This window comes from Vicugna pacos, chromosome 22 (assembly GCF_048564905.1).
Source record: "Vicugna pacos chromosome 22, VicPac4, whole genome shotgun sequence".
Lineage (NCBI taxonomy): Eukaryota > Metazoa > Chordata > Mammalia > Artiodactyla > Camelidae > Vicugna > Vicugna pacos.
This window is the reverse complement of record NC_133008.1, coordinates 17,653,825-17,674,785: the sequence shown is the minus strand read 5'-3', so window position 1 is coordinate 17,674,785 and position 20,961 is coordinate 17,653,825. Positions and strand designations below refer to the sequence as shown.

Genomic DNA, 20,961 nt, shown 5'->3' with positions numbered 1-20,961 from the left:
TTGTTCTTTTTTCAGGTCCCAAATATAAGTGAGATCTTGCAGTATTTGTCTTTGTCTGACTTATTTCACTTGGCTTAATGACATTTTTATTACTATAGCTTTCAGAATAAAAATGTAACACCTAACATTCTTATAGATGAACTATAATAGAGGAAATTTGCTTTAGTTTACTCAGAATTGTATAAACATTATACTGAAAGGAGATACAAAATGGACTGCTGGAAGTTATTTTGATATTTATTATAAATTAACAGCAATTTATACGAAATTAATGTATTGAGTTTTAACTTTATTTCAATTTATATTATGAATTGGGATATTATTATACTATAGTTAACATATCTTATAACCCAACATTAAAGGACTTTTAAAACAGAAAATAAGCCACCTAAATCTCACTCCCGTAATAAATTGTATTGGTTTGTGATCTGGATTTGGAGGCGTCTGGGAAGGAAATTGCCTGTAATATTTGCACACTTAAAGATTTTTATGGTGTTTAGCAAACATCGTTTTTAGCAGGTCAGGTTTATATTCATATAACTATAAAGCAGAAATACATACCATTTTGCTTTTGAGATTTGACCAACTAAATCAAGATCCAGTCAGAGTTTTAAAAATGTGTAACTCTAGTCTATATTGAGGAATAATATAATTTAATTCTATATAAAATCAACTTCCTTAAGTAAAGGGAATTGGTAGGGATAAATATATGAATGACATTTTTGAGGGCAACTGATGAATATTTGAGTGAGGACCAAACACTGTTACGGAATAGAATGACATTAAGCCCCTAATTCCCTAAACGGATAAACTCAGATTTCAACAAGTGATTTGTAATCCTACGGACTCATTTGTGATGCATGTGAAATCTCTTTTGTGAAATAAGTTTACATAGAAATATATTTTAAATGCACACTGAAAATGAAAACCTTTGTTATTTGATAGTACGTGAAATTATGACACAAAATGTGCCTACATTAATTCTGAAGGAAATATGAATTTACTAGTAGTAAGCCTAATGCTGGAATGTAATTGACATGTGAGATTATCATTTTATCATGATTTGAGCAGAATGCATTGTTTGATGAAATATTTAGGGCAGAGAGCAATTTTAAGAGAGAAAATATGTGCCTTCTCACATCTCACTCTTCATAGAACAATGTTTTTCTGCCTAATCAAGTTACCATTTAAAATCTGATCCTAGATATTTTATAAATATTGAATTAATGATTGCTGCTATCCCGCAAAACAGTTTCAACCGCTGAAATATAACTTACTTTTGGAAATCTGATGAGGCGTGTAAAACCTCTTAGCTGGAATCCTGAATTCTTCAAAAAGCCAAGCCATTCTTTGCCATTGCGGTAAAAACTCAGTTTATTGTTTCAAAGACTATGTGATACCTTGAATGTAAGTGGAAGGGCATAGGATAATATCTCATTTTGCTTCATGATGTGTAATATTTCCTGAAGTGGGCAGTGACATAGACATACCTCCTACAAAGAGTACAATTGTTTTATTTTGGGTGTTTACAAGTTTGGCTCAATGAATGCCATTCTTGTCCAAGGATTCATAGTACAGCCTGCTGACAATATACTTCATGTTTTAAACAAAAATAAAACATACCAAAGAGAATCCAGAAGTTCTGCTATACATATAATATCCTGAATAACTGAAATAGAAAATAATTTCTTGATAGATATACATTCATGGCATTTAATTTGGGAAATGACAAGAAAGTGTAGAGAGGCAGAAAACAAAGTGTGTGTAATATTTTAAGTTATCTAGTAAGTGGGTTGATAAATGATATACAATAAGACCACAAAATATGAGTCATATTGTTAAATGATTAGACATTTTATTCTGGGAGAACCGTCATTTTGAAAGGTCAATAAATTCTTTTTATTCTTAAAATCTGTGGTTATTGGGATGTCCTGGGAATTTACAATCCAGCCATAGTAAAAGGACAACTCATGTCATCATAAGGAGAATACAATCAGATCATATATCTTTACTTGACAAGAGCTGGCAATTTAATCTGACAAGATTCTTGCCAATGAGGACAGCTTTAGGAGTTCCACTGCTGTGGTAAAGATTTGACATGTCATTGAGGGATGTTGTGCAGAAGCCTGACAATACACCAGGACTTGCTAATGCAGTTTAGGATTGCTGTAAAAATTTATTAGAAACCAGAGACTGTAAAATTACTATACTTCTTCAGAACTGTTTTTCTTTCCCTTGCTGAATATTTATGTGATGTTTAATGCACAGCACATGTTTTAAAACTTGTTTCCTGATGGTGTAAAAGGAGTCTATTATAATGCACGTGAAATTGCACGAAATTCAATTAAATGCATGAGAGAGTAAGTAGAATGTCCACCTGTAAGCCCATTTTGACAAGATTTTTTTTTTCATTGATGGTTTTGGTGTCTGTAAATTTAAGGAGTTTCAATAATGGCACTTATGTTTTAAGAAGCAAAAGATGTTTGCATTCAACTGGGGATTAATTTAACACAACTTAAAAGCATGTGTGACTTGGAGTTGCAGCATTCTATGTGTTTTATTTAGAAGGGATGAAAGGAACGTCTAAATTTAAAGTTACTATTAATTGGCAATGCAATTTTGGCTGCTGGATGATTCTATACAATCCATAGTAAGAAAAGAAAACAGAAAAAGACAAGGTAGACACATTACAATTCTGTTTGTTTTTCCAGTACGCTGGCTCTTTAAAAGGTATTTCCAAATAGTAATGTGGGTCAACTAATTCCTGGATGTAAATCAGAAAATACCATACCTTTTCACAGCTTCAAATGTGTCTGAGCCACCACGTAAGGTAAGTGAGAATACTGATATCAACAAGTAAGACTAAATTTTCCCACTTGCACGTCTATCATATTCAAGGCAATCTGCTAGCTGCTATGGGAATGCAACTAAAAGAGACACAACCAAAAATACACAGCACAAATACTTAAAAGTTTGAGGCTGACTCATTATGAGGGATATAACCTCAAAGTGAGTGGGGCCAGCATGAAAGCATAATTAAAGGAAGACATATATTGATTTGAAATTTGGCCACTCTGTACTTTAGGATGTTTATCGTTCAAGTGATCAATCCTTTGTATGGATTTACTCAAACAGTTTCAATCATTCTATTCTATTTATTCAGTCTTTTCCTGACCTCTGTAGTAAAGGATAAACTCCATTCTGGCTGTCCTCAACAGGAATCCTTAAGTCTGTCACTTCTTTCTGCCACAGGTACCTGGGGAAAGGCGTATGAGATTATTTGGGAGGAAAGAAACACATTGGGAACGCTCTGAAATGGTTGAAAGACTGACACGACGATCAGGCATACCTACACAGAGAATACAGTTTGGCAGTCAATCCATCATTGCTTTATTTCCATTTAAGAATGGAGCAATTTTTGCCTTGAGGATTGTGACTGCTCACTGAGTTGCATTTCAGACTTTGCTGCATTTCCTCTGCATTCTGCAGACTTGGCACTCTTACTCCACTTCACACTAATTGTGATTGCTGACTCGTGCCTGGATGGGAGGCTGCCAAAAGGGCAGGTATCCCAGAGAGACATCATTACCCAGGTTGGCAAATACCTGAGAGCCCTATTTAATGATACAATCTTATTTTTTACAGCACGGGGCAGGATTCCAGTCTCACAGCATCCATTCCATGTAATATTGTTTGGCAAAAGCCTTTCATATATTTTTGCAAAATAAAAAGAAATAAACCATGGGGATATAGATCAACAGCAGAAGATCAGATACCTGGGAAGAGTTGGGAAGATGTGAATAGCTCTAGCTAAACATATTTATCTAATTGCTGAAGAATAAAAGTAGATGCCTTGCCTAGAATAACTTGAGAAATTGTATACATAAAGCATAGCTTTCTACAAAGAGCCAGAAGTCTTTTTTTTTTTTTTCACCAGACTTTGCACAGATACTCATTCTGGAATTGAGGTCACTGACAAGTCATTGAAAACTACATGGAATGAATATGACAGGGGACAGAAGATCTTTGTAGCACCCAACAGGTTACACAGGATAGTCTTTATATTCACTGTATATTTTAGTGCTGCATTCTCGAAAAGCTAAACGAGCTCTGTTTTACTTGCATAATGATTTTTTTTAAAATGAAATGTAATACATGTATATGGTAACAAAAAAAAATCTAACAGTGTAACAAATAAGGTCTCCTTGCTCGGATTCTGAATCCACATTACCAATGGCAGTCATTGTTAAAATTATTTTTGTACTTTTAAAATTTATCTACATAGGCAAACACATGTAAGTATTTGGGCATATCACACATACACAAACACCTCTTTAAAATACATAGATCAAAGCAAAGTACACACACTGTTTATTTTAATTTATTTTTGTACAGATTGTATATTTCAACACATATGGGTCTCTTGCTTTCTTTTGAATAACTAAAGAGTAAGATAATACTACATTATACAGATTTGCTGTACTTTCATAGTGCCATTAAGTACATTTATTATTCACACTTCCAAACATAAATCATCTTGTGCATACCTCTTCTCTGAACATTTAAAGGAGAAAACAGGTTGGATTAATTTTCTTGAAATGAAATTACTGGTCAGTGATTTGATGATTAAAAGTTCATAAGTATATGATTAAATCACTCTCAAATAATTGCCCCAATTAACACTCACCATAGTAAGTACAAAAGTGTCTGATTTTTTACACCCTTGCTAACACTGTGTATTTTTAAAATTTTCAAACTTCATCTTTTTCATCCTGATAGACAAAAGTGGATTATCATTTACCTTTCTTAAAGCCCAAGCTAATGGGTGAATGTAAGAACTTCAGCTACATTTGAATGTGGGTGACTCAAGTACAGCTTCCAACTGTACAAGTTAAGAGACCCCATTTCAAATTTACAAAATTGCTCACCATGTTAGTGACTATGTATATGAGTCTCTTTTTAATCAGATTAAATTAACCAGTACATAAATTTTATTTTAATAGCCACTGATTCAAGACCACCAACTAAAATTATTGTAGATAATTATGGTTTGAAAATTAATAGTTGAAGATGGGAAAGTTTTTTTTCCTCAAGATTCTAGGTAGATAATTACATTCAATTTAAATCAATCTTTAGTGCGATAACTTAAGTATCTAGCTGCAGGCAAGTAGTATGGGAATAGGATTTTTATAGTAAAAATCCTGAAGTGCAGAGGAATTTCAAGTTAGTGAGAGTTGAAAGCAAAAAAAAAGAAGTCTTTTTCTCTGAAAGTAGTGTAGTTTCATCATGAAAGTGAATTTTGCCGATAATGTTAGCATTGTATTATGAATAAATAGCTATTCATAAGTCTGTAAGTAGAAAATACAAATAACCAAAATATATGGTAAATACTTATATTATACCAATTTATTTGCTATGGTATCTGAACTATGTTGGTCATATAAATTTTTTTATTGCATGACGCAGCTCAAAGTTTGACACCTACTCTACTTTTTCCAGACTGCTGGCTCACAAAATGCACCTTCCACTTCCTAATTAAATCTTATCCGTAGTTTTACAAATGACTTAGTAGAGATAAAGAAAGACAAAAGAAGCGTCTTAGCCTTTATGCAGAGCAAAACCATACATAATACTATTCTATACTCTTCTCTATGATGCATTTTAATCTTCCACCAGTGAAAATGTTCTTCTTGTCCTCTTTTCCTACTTTTGGGGATTCTTGCTTAAGAACAAAGCCCTTATTTCTTAGAACAGTCAACTTCATATTTTTAGTAGGTAAAAACTCTTGCCAGACAAGAGACATATTCTCAGTTTCTAAAGTCAGATTCTCAGTTTCTCCATCTGCTATCTTGTGTTCTCTTACAATTACATTTGTCAAATAAAAATTTGCTCAACTCAAAGCTACTAGGTAGGGAGGGTAATTTTAACCTGCCAGTATGTAAACAAAACAACACAGGTAGAAACATGTCTTTTCTCCTAACTCACATTACTGCCAGTGTACGGGGATATTTACCAAAAAAAAAAAAAATTTTATATGTAGTTAAATGACTATCTAAGGGTTTAATTAATTATATAACTTCAGTACAAAATGTAGTGATAAGTGACTCCAAAATATAAATATCTTATTTACACAAAATATGTATCCCATAGAGAAATGTAATCCAGGATGTCTGGGCCTCTATCATACTGTCTGTTTGAAACATAGAGTTAATTGAACATTGTGAGAAGGGAAAAAGAGAAATTGGAGAATGGTCAGTTTGTTGTCTCTGTCTGGAACTGACACACATGATTTCAAATAAAATTTTATTAGCTAGAATTCATTATATGGGTCTGCCTAAATGATAGAGGGCTGTGATGTCAAATAATATATTTTGCACAGAAGGAAAGGAAAAGAGGATATTGGTGAAGACTAGTAATTTATATAAAATTACTTTTTTTAAAAAGAAAATTTCCCTAAGTGATATAATGACTTATTATGAAGCTACAGTAATTAGAGAATATATTGCTGACATAGAGTTGAACCAATTGACCAATGAAATAGAATGAAGAGCTCAAAAAGAGATTCCTGAAAAATTATAATTTTGTTGTCTCACAAAGGTGCTTCTACCATCAGGGAAAAAAGGAGAGACCATTCACTGGAGGTGAAAAATAGTTATACCTAAGGAAAGAGATGAAATTGAATCTTTATTTCACAGAAAAAATTAGCTTACTGTGTTACATGTAAAAGAAAAATTCAAACTCGTAATAGAAAATGTAAATACCATTTAGAATTTGGGTAGGGAGAAAGTTCTTAAACAAAAGAAAAATATAGCTATAGTTGACCCTTGAACAGTATGGGGGTTAGAGGTACCAACCCCTTGTACAGTTGAAAATATGCATATAACTTTTGACTCCCCTAAAACTTAACTACTCATAGCTTACTGTTGACCAGAAGCCTTACCGATAACACAGACAATTAACACATATTTTTTAGATCTATTATATACTGTATTATTACAAAAAAGTAAGCTAGAGAAAAGAAAATGTTACTAAGAAAATCATAAAGGAGAGAAAATAAACTTACAGTCCCTACTGTATTTACTTTGGTGTCATCTGTTTACAAGATGATGGTCTGTTGATACCTACATCCATATTGTTTCATAATACAAAATGCTGTAGGTGTTAAGCATAATATTAACACTAGACATCAAAAAGAAAAATGTGACAAAGAAATTTGTTTATTTATAGATATAACAATTCATACATTGATAATAAAGAATCAGCAATAAGATTGCTTTATGGTAGTCTAGTGTAATCGATACAATTGCTTCACTATACATAATGAATTGTTATGAAATTTTCATGACATACAGTGTTATAGTCATATTCATAAAATACAGTATTGGAAACATGTTACATTAAAAAGCACCTATGATGGTAGGCTGATATACAGTTTCTCTCAGAGAAAGAGAGATGCATACTGTAGGGTAATGTAATTCTTTCTCTGAAAGCAAAGTTATGAAACAGTAAAAAAAAAAAAACTGACACATTGCTAATTTTATGTTGTATATCACTCACCTTATGCCTATGTAAGGGTAGGCTATCCACTGCAATACAAGACTTGCACAAGATATTCTACATGATGAGTACTTAGGCAATGTTGATGATGACCCCAGAAATGTCTCATACAGTTCTTGCTGTGCACTTATTAGATTTTCATATGAAGACACACATGTACACACAACAGATGAGTTTATTAAATGTATGTCATGGTGATTATTTACTCTTCATTAAGTGGAAGTAGATCATCATAAAGGTCTTCATCCTTGTCTTCACATTGAGTAGGTTAGAGAGGAGGAAGAGGGGTTGGGTTTGCTTTCTCAGGGGTCGCAGAGGTAGAAGAGGTAGAGGAGATGGAAGGGAAGGGCATGAGAGGCAGGCACACACTTTTGGTAACCTTTGCATTCCTCTAAAAACCCATCTACATAGTACCAATCCTTCTTTCACCATTTGCTTCAGTTTCAGTGCCTGTATGACATAGAAGGGTCCCTGTTGTAAAAGAAGTTAAGACCAATTCAAATAATCAGAACCTTTCTGACAGATTGTTTACTGTCAATTTGTCTTTTGGCACTGCTTCTTCTATGTCTTCTTGATTGTCTGCCACTGGTTCAGAAGCACTTATCTGTATCAGATCATCTTCTGTTAATTCCTCTAGTGTGGTGACTGTTAGCTCTTGAGTATCTCTAAGATCCATATCTTGAAACCCTTCACCTCCTATCTTTTTTCCCATCTCTACAGTCTCTTTCATGATTTTCTTGTTGGCTCCATGATAACCATGTGAAGTCATGCACAACATCTAGACAGTTTTCTCCAGTGAGAATTCATTATCTTGGGTGTAATGGCTTTTTGTGGCTTTTTCTGTAACAATGATGGCATCTTCATTGGTGTAATCCTTTCAGGCTTCCATGATGTTCTTTTTATCGGGGTTCTCTTCCACATCATTGGCAATCCTTTCCATAGTGTGCTATGGGTAATGGGCCTTAAAGGTCCTTATAACTCCCTGATCTAGAGGCTGACTTAGAGACATTATGTTCTGGGGCAAAACAGAACACTTAGGCACCTTCGTTGTTGAACTCATGGGATTCTGGGTGGACAGGGACATCGTCCAATATCAAAAAGACTTTAAAAAGGCACCTCCTTTCTGGCAAGTTCCATTTCCTGACTTCACGGACAAAGCATCAATACAACCAATTTAGAAGAAAGCATTCTCATTGTCCAGGCTTTCTTTTTGTACAACCAAAAGCCTGGCAGCTGGTGTTTATCTTTTCCCTTCAAAATTCGGTGGGTAGCAGCTTTATGGATAAGGGTAGTCCTGATCATAAATAAACCCAACTGTATTTGCACAAAACAGTAGAGTTAGCCTATCCCTTTCTGCCTTAAATCCTGGTGCTTGCTTCTCTTCCTTACTAATGTCTGCTATGGCATTTTTTTCCAGAATAGGGTACTTTCGTCTGCACTAAAAACCTGTTTAGGCAGATATCCTTTCCCCTCTATGATGTCCGGAAACATCTGCTGCCTCTTGGTCGGCAGAAGCTGTTTCTCCTGTCATATTGACATTTTTTAAGCAAAACTTTTTTCCCTAAAATTATCAAAGTCTTTTGCTGGCATTAAATTCTCCAGCTTTAGACCCTGCACTTCCCTTTTACTTTAAATTGTCATGTATTGACTTCAATTTTTCTCTAACATATAAGAGTCTATAGGTATCCTTTCTTTTAACAATCCTGCACCCATAAAAACTGTATATTCAGTGTGAGATAAAAAAAAGTAATCTGCAAAAAGTGCAAGGTTTTCATGCCTGCTGGCATAGCTGCAGGGACAGCTTCAAAACTTCCTTTTCTTTTTTTTTTTAACAATCGTTTTTATACCAGATTCAATTATCTTGAATTGGTGACAACCACGGCTGCAGACCTCACTTTACAGTACATACCAGGCAATTCAGCTTTTCCTTTTCGTGTCATGAGTTTTCTCTGCTTCTTGGGCGCACTTCCAGAACCACTAGTGGCACGTTGCGTGGGTCCCCTGGGTTATTCAGGGTTTCGGGTATTTCGCGAAACACGAGGGAAACCACGCGAGAACCGCGAGAACCGCGAGAACCGCGAGAGCCCGGAGAACTCGCGTTACCGCGATACGAGACTTACTGCCGCTCTCCCGGAGACGATTAGCATCGCTGGCGTCTCGAGCGGTTCCTCACGGCCCTGGAGCTCCTCGCGTAGCCACCGGAGGTGGGCATGAAATTATCACAGTGACTGCTGCACGGTATGTGCGACCGTCAGTTTTATTCAGTTATGTCTTAATTCTGCGTCTTTACATTTGTTTTCGTTTCTCTCAACAGCAAACGGCGTCGTGGGCAGTGTGTGTGTGTGGGCACACGTTCTGACGAATTTTAACTTTTTAGAAAAGATTTGTGTATATTTTACGGTAGTAAATGATAAAATAGACTAATAGCTACAGCAGTTTTTGCTTTCATGATGTAAGTAATTTTTTCTTAGTTTTTTCGACATTTCCAGGTTACGCAGTTTGTGAGTTTTTTCAAATTGCTAGAACTCTCAAAAGATTTTTTCAGTATATTTATTGGAAAAAAATTGTGTTTAAGTGGACCCCCACTTACCCACTGGTCCTGTGGAATTAAAGCAGTAGAAATCTAAAGGTTTGGCATCAGGCTTGAACCTCTCAGAATTTAAACTCTTGCCTATATCTGTGTATTTTTCTTAAAGAGTGGGATTTTTACTTTAGGTAGTGGGTCAAACTCTTTGAACACATTATTTATAAAAACTTCTTTTAAAAATTCTAAAAAAGACCAACCCCTTCCCTTTTATCTTCTTCTTTTTCTTTTTTTGACTGTGAGACCTTTAATAGGCCAAGAGGGGCCTTGTGTGTAATTTACAGAGCCTCTTTCGATACCGGGACTGCCGGCATCACCAGGGCCCTCAGGCCAGCCCCATCCTGCACTTCTGAGTGGGTGAGGCCAGGACTCCAGCCGTGTGGTGAATGGCCGGGGCGTGGAAGCCACGCAGCGGGCAGGGAGCAAACATGGCCTTGGGCCTATGAATTGGAGGGGTGGGGTGCTCGGACGCCTAGAGGAGAAATCTCAGCCCACTCAGAGGCCTCCCAGGTGCCGCTGCAACCCACATCCCTGCTGAGAGCACAGATGCAAGGAAGGGGCTCAGTTAAAACCCATGTTATTCAGGGGTTAACTGTGTATTAACATTAAGAGCTGTTTGTTCATCACCCTAAACAACAATAATACCAACAAAAACAACAACAAAACTGTGAACACATTTATAATGCACACAATCACCAACGGGAGAATAGATGACTGTATTATTTACGTAATGGATTGCTTCCAGCAGAGGAATGAAATAGGCCATGTCAGCAATAGGTGAATCTTAGCAATATCATATTAAATGACAGTCTCAAACAACTAGATACAGCATGATGCCTTTAAATAAGATAAAATACTGAAATACAGTAGAAACAAGGAGACAAATAATACGTGTAAATGCAATAAAACTATATTAAATGGAAAACAAGGAAATGACAAACACATGATTTTGTGTTACAGAGTGTGTTCACAGATATGTACTACATTATTCAAAGTAGCTAACTAATTGATAACAAGATGTTGTGAATCAAGGATTATAGTTACTCTTCTCTGAACCTAGGCACTTAAATAATTTATAGAATCCGAAGTTGTGTTATATGTAGTTTTAGGAAAGCAGTTCTACAAACATAAAATAGGGGACATACATAAAATAGAAGCAAGTATTTCTGTTCAAAAAATGGAATTTTTTAGTTAACCATGAGCTCACCAGAAGCTAATCACTATCGTAGCTGTGTAAAAAGTGAAGTTCTGTGAATTGAAGACTTGTTAACATTCCTCCCAGGTAAGGTTCTTGACCACTCACATCACTCTACTATATTGTAAGCTAAGTACGAGGAATGTCTGTGAAGGCAGTATTTGAGAGGAGCTTTCCCAAGTAAGAAACCATTGGTTGTCATGCAGCATAGTGGTTAAGGACACATATTTTCAGTGTTTTAAAATATTAATTCAAATTTTGATTTCAACCATTTACTAGCTGTATTGGACAAATGACTTCAGTTCTCCTAAACTTAATTTCCTCATTAATAAAATGGGGACAGCAACATTGGGGATAATGCTGTTGGTTCAGTGCCTAGCATGTAATAATCTCACAAGAAATGAGCTACTATCATCAGTTTGATAGTTTTTTCCATTTTCCTGGAATTTTGAAATGAGGCTTATAGAAATCACTTACATAAAAACTATTTAAAGGAAATAAATTTTACTTAAAGAAGACTTCTAGGCTAGGGTAGGATACTCTAAGGTGCAGAAATGAGAGGTCTGGGGATTAATATGATTTTTTTTCAAATATGTTAAAAGTTTTGTGGTTAAGTAGAGAATAGAGATGTTAGAGTCATTTCGGTTTGCTTGAAATAGCACAACTAGGGCCAGTAGAAGGAGATTATAGGAAGCAAAAGTGAGATGAGGATAAAAAAGAACTTTCTAATAGCTACCTAAGTTTACAATAAATCACTTAATATGAGTGTATTTTTACAACTGAAAATGTTACAACAAACGTGGCCAACTTTTTAACATAGATCCCAACACTGAGTAATAAGTCATCAATACATCCCCTTCCTTCTTCAGTGTTGGATGATAGAAAACAAAGATGTGAAAATTAACAGATTACCATTTCCTCAAAAAAAAGGTGGCGATTCCTAGTGCTTGATCTCTGTATTTGTTTCCTGTGATCTGTGTAACAAAATACCACATACTTGGCAGCTTCAAACAGCAAATACTTTTCTCTCAAAGTTCTCCAGGCCAGATATCAGAAAGCAGTTTCACTGTGCACAGAAATCAAGGTGTTGGTGAGGCTCCCTCTTCTTGCTCTAGGCAAGAATCTGTTGTTTCCTCTTCTAGCTTATGTTGGCTACTGACATTCCTTGGCTTATGGTTGCATCATTCCAGTCCCTGCCTCTTTAGTCATACTGTCTTCTCCTTTTCTGTTGTCACATGTCCGTCTGCATCTGTTGTATAAACACTGTTATGAAGGCATTTAGAGCCCATGTGGAAAATCCAGGACAATCCCCCCATCTTAAGATCCTGAGTGAATCTCACCTGCCAAGTCTTTTTGGCACATGAGGTAACATCCACAGTTTCCATGGATTAGGGTCTGGATACTTTCGTAGGGGAGGGTCAGTAATTCAGTATAGCATGGATACCTTCAATTTGAAACAGTTGATTTGGTCACATTGGTTTTAACTGCTCAAGCCTACATTTTTTAGAGCACAAATCTATTTACATGTCATTATAATTTTGACATATTCCTCAGAAAAGTCTTTATGAGAAGATAAAGCTTTACCATTTAAGTCAATACACATGATGATTGAGTAATCAAGATGATCCAGATTTGACATTAAATATTATGGTGTGTTGCTTTACTTAATTAACATAAGCTTAAAAGTTCTTAGATTTTCCCCACATAGGCTCCAGTTAGGCTCAGATATGCAAAGAAGTAATTTACACATTTTCTTGTAACTGAATTTTTTTTTCCTCAAGTCCACATTTTCACTTATTGTAGATAACTATCCATCTTAGGTAACTGACCATTTAACTAACTTATAAGTCAGTCTTTTTTTTATTTTATATTTTTTAGATTTATTTTATTAAAGTATAGTTAGTTATAGTGTGTCAATTTCTGGTGTACAGTATAAAATCCTAGTCATGCATACATATACATGTATTCATTTTTATATTCTTTTTCATTAAAGGTTAATGCAAGATATTGAATATAGTTCCCTGTGCTATCCAGGAGAAAATTTTTTTTAATCTTTTTTTTAAATATGGTGGTTAACATTTGCAAATATAAGTCAGTCTTTATTGGTTACTATTCAGTCTTTTCAGAATTCCTTATAGTCTCTTCTAAAGGTAGGCTCTGTCATTCTGACATCAAGCTGGACATGCAGCAGGGTTAACTTCTAAATCTTCTGCTCTGCCTTTACAAACTCCATGGAGGTATAGTTTGCTTCTTCTGGTCCCCACCATCGCTTGCTGGTATCCCCTGGTGAACCTCAGCATTAGGGTCTCAGGAGTCTGTTTATCTTGTCCTTACCTCAGCCTTCTTAGGTCTCTCATCTTACTGTCAATCACATCTGTGCTTTTGTGTGTATGTGTGTGTGTGTGGGCTATAACTGGGTTTTCCCATGGTTAAGCTATGGGCTTTTTTTCCCTGAGATTGAAGTTTTTTCAGTCTGTCATCCTGAGCAGTGTAAAATACGATCCCTTCGGCTCAGGGGTTTGAGGTTTCTGTTACACCTTTATCATTGGGGCTAAACCCTTAGCACCTGGAACTTTCTAAAGAAGAGCATAGATTTCTTAACTCCAGAATTCTTACTTAGTATAGGGAGGATACATTGTTCATGTATCCTTCTCTTCTTTATCATTTACGGTATAAACAGTAAACCATCAAGGGTTGGCAAACTGTGGTCCGTGGGTGAAATCCAGTTGCTACCTGTTTTTGTACAGTCTTCAAGTTAAGAATAGTTTTTACATTTTCACGTGGTCAGAAACATAAAATTTTGGAAATGATATTTCATGACAAAGGATAAGTACATAGATTTATGGACATTGAGTCTTGAAAGTTTTATCAGAACACAGCTGCACTTGTTCATTTACATATTGTCTGGGGCTGCGCCTGAGCTCCAGTGGCAGAGTAGGGTAGTTGAGATGGAGATCATCTAACCCACAAAGCCTACACAATTTAGTATTTGGTCCTTTACAGAAAAAGTTTGCTGACTCCTGATGTAAATGGTTTACTCTGAATCCTCAAACTGTTTTTTGTATTTAAAGATAAACTCTTGGAATGGATATGGCAAAACAGAACTTTTCTCTCTCAAGTGACTGGATGTTACAATTGAAAGCCTTGGCTTTTATGAATATTATCTCTGTCACATGTTAACAAAAATCTACTATAGGGCTCAAATAGCCAAAAATTTGTCCTCATTTTCTTTACTATTCATACTCAGAGGGCAGTAGATGAAGAAGAGCCTTGCTGTTTCTTGATGGAGAAAGAAAGTTTAGGGGAAAAAGTAAATTGACAAGGTACAGTTTAATATAAATATTACTTCCACTGTATCTCAGCAACAGGAGTTGGGTAGTATTAAAAAACAAACAAAAAAAGTAAGATATTTTTCTGTGTTTTCATAAGCATTTAGTTATTTTTAACATACCTTAGGGGAAATTTCTGTCTACCTAGGATCATAGTAAACTGATAAATTAATAAATAAGATTTAATATTATATTCTAGCCAATATGAGCATGGGTAGGCAATTCACATTAAAGCAATTTATTTGAAGTTTGCTAAAAAAAATAACCTTTATGAATACACTTGAGGAAAGCTTAGTTTCTGCTTTATACATACATTGGAATGACAAAAATTATGTTTAAGTTAGAACTATACATGATAAAATTATTCATTATTCAGTGAATTGACAGACTTTCCATTAACAATAACAGTCTTACAAACTAAGATGATCATTAAATTAAATCCTCAAGTAAAGAATTATAAAGCTATAAACTATAGATCCTCTTAGTTTCTCTCTCAAGATGTTTAATATATCTCAAATTGGCTGTCCAGTCATACATACACACACGTATACATGTATTATGTGTGCATATATTTGTATACATATGTATGTATATATTAGGGTAGATAATGTATATAGTGAAGATATGTATGTATATGTGTATGTATACTGTATATTAGTATGCATACTTATATATTAGTATATACACCTTATATCTCTGTCTTTAGGTAGCTATTAGGTCATCCAATTTATATATCATAAAAAATAAAAACAAAGCCAGCAATTAGGCTACAGTTGGCCAAAATTATGGTTTGAGTTTCTAGTTGCCTAACTATTGTCTTGTTTCTAAGGTTTTTTTTTGAAATATCTATTATACAGATATAAAAGTGGCTCTATTCTTTTCATACTTTGCATCCAAATCTCATTCATCACCTAGATTTAATTTGATATCTTTAGAAACTCTGAACCTATTGTGTTTTTTATATATTTTATTTTTTATTATTAGCTAATTTTATTTTAGGGGGGTAACTAGGTTTATTTATAAATTTTTTAAAGGAGGTGCTGGGGATTGAACCTAGGACCTCATGCCTGCTAGGCATGCACTTGGCCACTAAGCTATACCCTCCCTCCCCATAACCTATTATGTTTTATAAGTATATCCTGTTTTAATTTGGCTTAGGAGATAGATTTTCAAGGATGAATTAGCTGCTATTTTTCAGCTTCTAGTTGATGATAAAATACTATATAGAAGTAGTTCTCCTAACCCTAGTTGTCAGTCACAAGCCTATTTTAATAGATTTCTTTATTAAATCTATATCTCACTTTTTTTCATTCTACAAGTGCATTTGAGAGAGATTTTTGAAAATGTTTGTTTTGGCAGGGAGATAGTAAAAGAGGTGATAGAAAATATAATTGAATTTATGCATTTATGTATTTTCATATGAAAGTATCAATGTGCTTAAGTTAAAGAAAATTGTTTTATTTTGAAAATAAATTTTCCAGTTCCCTTTCCGAGATGTGATGTCTTCAGTTATATTTTCCCAATAAATTGGATGTGGTTATCAATATTTCTACTATTCTTGAAGATAAAGAAAGCCAAATTCTCCCCTTAAAAATTTAACTCATTTTTTGAATCAACAGTAGTAAAAGAATTCTATGCCATATAGAATGTCACTGGTTAGTTGGTTGAATAACATAGAATCTTTCCTGTTCAAAATACAGAATAGTTTATCATGTTAACCTTGCAAAGGAGGATACCTTCAAGAGGCTGAGAAATTTTATTTCATGCGTCATTACAATGTATATATATTATAAATGATACACTATTATTAATCAACATACATGAAGATAACATATGGTTTTTAGTAACTGCTACTCAGTTATTATATGTAACAAAATAAGTGTGTGTGTGGGGGTGTGTTCATGTGCTTGAGTGTGCAATAGTGCTATGAAGCATAAACTTTGGTGGAGATCTGAGTCTGGGTCCCAGCTTCTCACCTTTAGACAAATACATTTATTGAGACTCAATTTCACCATTTGTAAAATGCCAATCACATAAGATTTTCATGATGATTCAAAGTTAAGTGAAATACATATCATATATTTAAGTCTTAAAATTTAGTTCATCCACTCTTAAACTTTTTGTAGTACAGTCACCTCGGTATCTGGGTTCTCGTTCATGGATTCAACCAACCAGGAATCTCGTACTGTGTTTATGATCTGCAGTTGACTGAATCCGCAGACTGCACAGCCCTCAAAAATGGAGGGCTGACCACAGGACTTGAGCATCCTCGAATTTTTCTGTTGGAGGAGTCCCAGAACCAATTCCCCATGGATACTGAGAAAAGACTGTATGATGTTAATTACTGTCCTCAATTTTTAAAAAGAACTATAATTACCATTCAGTGTAACCTTTAAATTTTGAATCCCAAAGTCTACTTAACCAAATAACCAATTATCCCTGAAATCCTTCTTTTTCTTTTTAAGCTGACTTATTAGAGTTAAACAATCTCAGAGTAATTCTTACTTACGGTGCAATAAACACTACAATAGAGTGTAAAGAGCTTGGATATTCTCTAGTTAAATGTCTTATATAAACTCAGCTCACAATACTCGTGATGATTGTTCATTTAGCCTCTGTTTTTCATGCTCCATCAACAAGCAATTTACCAGTCCTGAGACACAGCATCCAATTTTAGGCAGCTCTAATTATTTGGTATTTTTATGTAGGGAGAGCCAAGATACAGTTCTGTATAACTTTGCTCAGTCCATCATTCCATATGAATCATTCCTACTCTAAATCACCTCTTTTCCAGGCTAACTATAAGCCTCCTTGTCCTTTGAATGAAGACAGTTCCCATCTTCTTCCGCACTGAGGTTCCTATTACTATTGCTGAGGAAGAAACTGTACCAAGTACTTAGTCTCTCATTTAATGATCACATCAACCCTATGAGGTGGGTGTCATCGTTGCTCTCCCCCCACACATTATTCCAGAAGACAGATGTGGAGACAAAACAAAGAATGTTTAGTAACATAGCCCAAATTACACAACCAGTATGAGCAAAACCTTGGCAATCTGGTCTGTCAACTGGACTCTTAAGCATTATAATAATACGGAAGGACTCAATTTTATAAATGTTCTTTGTAGATTTCAAGGACTTTGCTTGTTTTGTCCTGAACACTTTAATAGAGATCAAGAAATAATGGAAATAATGTAAACTTGTTTTCTCTCTGTAAAACAGTGCAGAATATTAATTTTGGGAAACAACTATCTATAGTTTCTACTAAAGCATAATAGATTTCCCTTTAAAATTCACAAGGATTTTAAGAAACCCCTTAAAATCTGTGATAGGACTACACTTCTGAGAGAAGTAGATGAGAATAGTGAATAGATTTTTTTTAGAGGAAAACTACTTAAGAGAAAGGGAGGATGCTGATCACTTCTTTCTGAAACGTGGGGTGCAGGTGCCCCATAAAATTCAAATAGAAAAAAATTATGGAAAATATGACAAGGATTTAAAAAATGTATTTTTTGTAGTATTTTTGGCCAATTGGAAATGATTATCTGGATAGTAATATTGAGAAAACCTTTAAAACAGACTGATATTAATAGGAAAGGGTGGCATAATCAGTTGGTGACACTTAACCATGTGCACAGAAGTGTGTAGGAGCAGCATTTATGCTCTGCATTTGCTATTGCTCAGTATTGTACTATCTAGTCTAATCCCATTTACTTTTCTGTGAAATCTGAGGACAGTTTAATGCAGAGTCATTAAGAAGTAACATAAAGAACATGCCTTTATACCTATGTCTTTGTTACTCTTCAATAATAATGCCCACCGGTCTTCATTAAGAATGTCAGCTCCATACTTCTCCTACCTCAATTTTCCACTGTCCTTTGGCTCTTCAAATGTACCTCCCCCCTCAGCATACACACAAAGCACACAAAATAAGCATCCTTTCTACTGTGCATTTGAAATACCTTTTCATGAGATGTGAATTCCGTCTATATAGAGATAATATATATACCTTACCTTAACTGAATATTGACTCCTTTAGGATGCTTTCCCCATCAAATTCTTAAGAAAAACGTGCCCTCCCCTATGGTCCACATAGCTGAGGAGTAGGTCGTAGCTTTAGAATCCTCCTAGATCACCAGAGCCACTGAAGACCTTCATTCGTGCATTTCCACTTGAACTCTTGCTCCTTTCAGAGCTATACAACGTAGCAATGTGGTTCTCAATACAGTTCCCCATTTGTCTATTTTATAGTCATTCTTTCTCATTCAGTGAATATTTTGCTACCTGTTCCACAATTAATTTTTTAAAAAATCATTGCAGTGCCCTCATTTGTTTTCAGTATGACTATAGAAAACTTACATAATATTTTAGCATTTTATATCATGTGTTATACCTCTTTTCAACATCCCTTTCCCTTCCCACTGTCACACGATGAATTTTATCCTTGCTCATTCCACTTATGAAATCTACAATCCCTGAAACCCTACTCTTTGTTGATCGCCTTCATAGCCAGTTTTTGTTGTCGCCACTTTTTGCTGTGTTACGCCCACTAGGGTTCCACTTCATTAGGGTCACCATTCCCTTGACTCCCTTTCTTCTCCATACTGTGACTTACTTTCTTAAACAGCTTACACTAAAATAGATGTGTTTTGGAAACATTCTCAATTCCTGTGCCTTGTTTGTTTTTCCAGTTTACCATTCTGAAAAATAGATGAGAATTTGGATGAGTTCAACTGTTGATCTGTTCCACTTAATCTGGGTTGCTTGATGCTTTTAGGTTTCTAAAACAAAACAGAACATTAACTATTTTAATGGTATCAGATTTATTTTCTTCAGCTTCAAGGGGCCCTGTAACACTATGGAGATATTTTTCAGTTTCCTTGTTCACTCACAGAGGAAAATAGCAGGTATAAGAAACTCCCTCAGTTTTTTGCCCACCCTGTCAAAATTTTACATATTCACACCCATCTCTCTCTCTTTTTCCAATTAGGATGAAAATAATCCCCTTCCTTATCCTGCTTACTGGTCCTGATTCAGGAAAACAGATGTGGGGCATGAGGAGGGCTGTGTCCCAGGTATCGGTTGAGCCCCTGAGATGTGCCCTGCCAAGTGTGGTTCTTGGCTTTGCGCAGGAAAGAATTTAGGAGTGAGCCAAGGTTGAGTGAAGGTAGATTTATTCAGAGAGATACATTGAAAGGCAAGAGAATGGCCATGAGGTGTGGAGGTTGGGTGCTCAGATTAAAAGCAGGTACACACTCCATAGACAGAGTGCGGGCTGTCTCTGAAGAGGGAGTGAGAGGGGTGACTGAGAGGTGCTGTGTTGCTGGTTTTTATGGGCTTGGTGGCTTCATATGCTAATAAGTAGAAGGACCAGTCTAAGGGGAAGGGGCTGGGATTCCCAGGAAGTTGGCTATTTCCCACTCTTTGACATTTTGTGGCTAGCCTTGGGACTGCCATGGTGCCTGTGGGCGTGTTCTTCACCTTGTTAATGTATTACAATGGGCGTATAATGAAGCTCAAGATCTACTAGAAGTTAAATCTCTCATCATCTTGAGCCTCAAGGCCCACTGGGAGTTGAATCTTTCACCATTTTGATGTCAATTGCTGTAGCATTCCTTGAATGGCTGTGTCCTGCCCCCTTCTTGTCTCAGTCCAGTTCTGTGTTTCAGCTCATCCAGTCCTGTCTCCTCACCGACCTCATACTGTTAACTTTCTTCTTCTGGTATCTTCAGCCTCCTCCTGTATTGTCTTTTTCCTGTGTACAGGCAAATGTTCAAATTTCAAATTATTCTTACCCAATTTTTTATTTGCACTCTACATAACACCTTCTCTCTTTTGTTTTTATTCAAGTTTCCTGAGGGAATTGTCAGCTGCACTGGCTGTTCCTTCTTTGTCAGATGCAATTGTTTGGCTTCCTGAACAACCACAGACTGACTTTGTGCTTAACTGTGGTACTTGAAAATTTTTCTCAACAAGTGCACTCTTGTTTCTAAATCCAATAGACAGGGTGTTACTATTTTTCATGTGATGTCTAAGAAGTGTTACAAATGGCTTGATCATTTTTCCCCATTGTTAAGCTATAATTTACACACAGTAAAATTGACCTTTTTAGTGTACAGTCCTGAGTTTGACAAACACATAAAATTATATAATCACCATTGAAGTTAATATACAGAATAGTTCCATTGTCTCCAAAATTTTCCCTGTGCCCCTTGTAACCAACTCTTCCCTGTGCTCAGACCTCTAACAATCACTGATCTGTTTTCTGTCCTGTTATTTTGCTTTTTCTAGAAGGTC

The 20,961-nt window shown here is 35.4% G+C and overlaps 1 long non-coding RNA gene across 2 annotated transcripts in view; it reads left to right on the top strand.

Annotated features, from left to right (window-relative positions):
* The first annotated feature begins 9,703 nt into the window (after positions 1–9,703).
* The window catches only part of LOC116285062 (uncharacterized), a 1,093,935-nt gene continuing 1,082,677 nt past the window's right edge, over positions 9,704–20,961 (top strand). For both annotated transcript variants that reach the window (XR_004194719.2, XR_012063121.1), the window contains exon 1: positions 9,704–9,795. This is a non-coding gene — a long non-coding RNA (uncharacterized lncRNA). The remainder of the gene's footprint in view (positions 9,796–20,961) is intronic.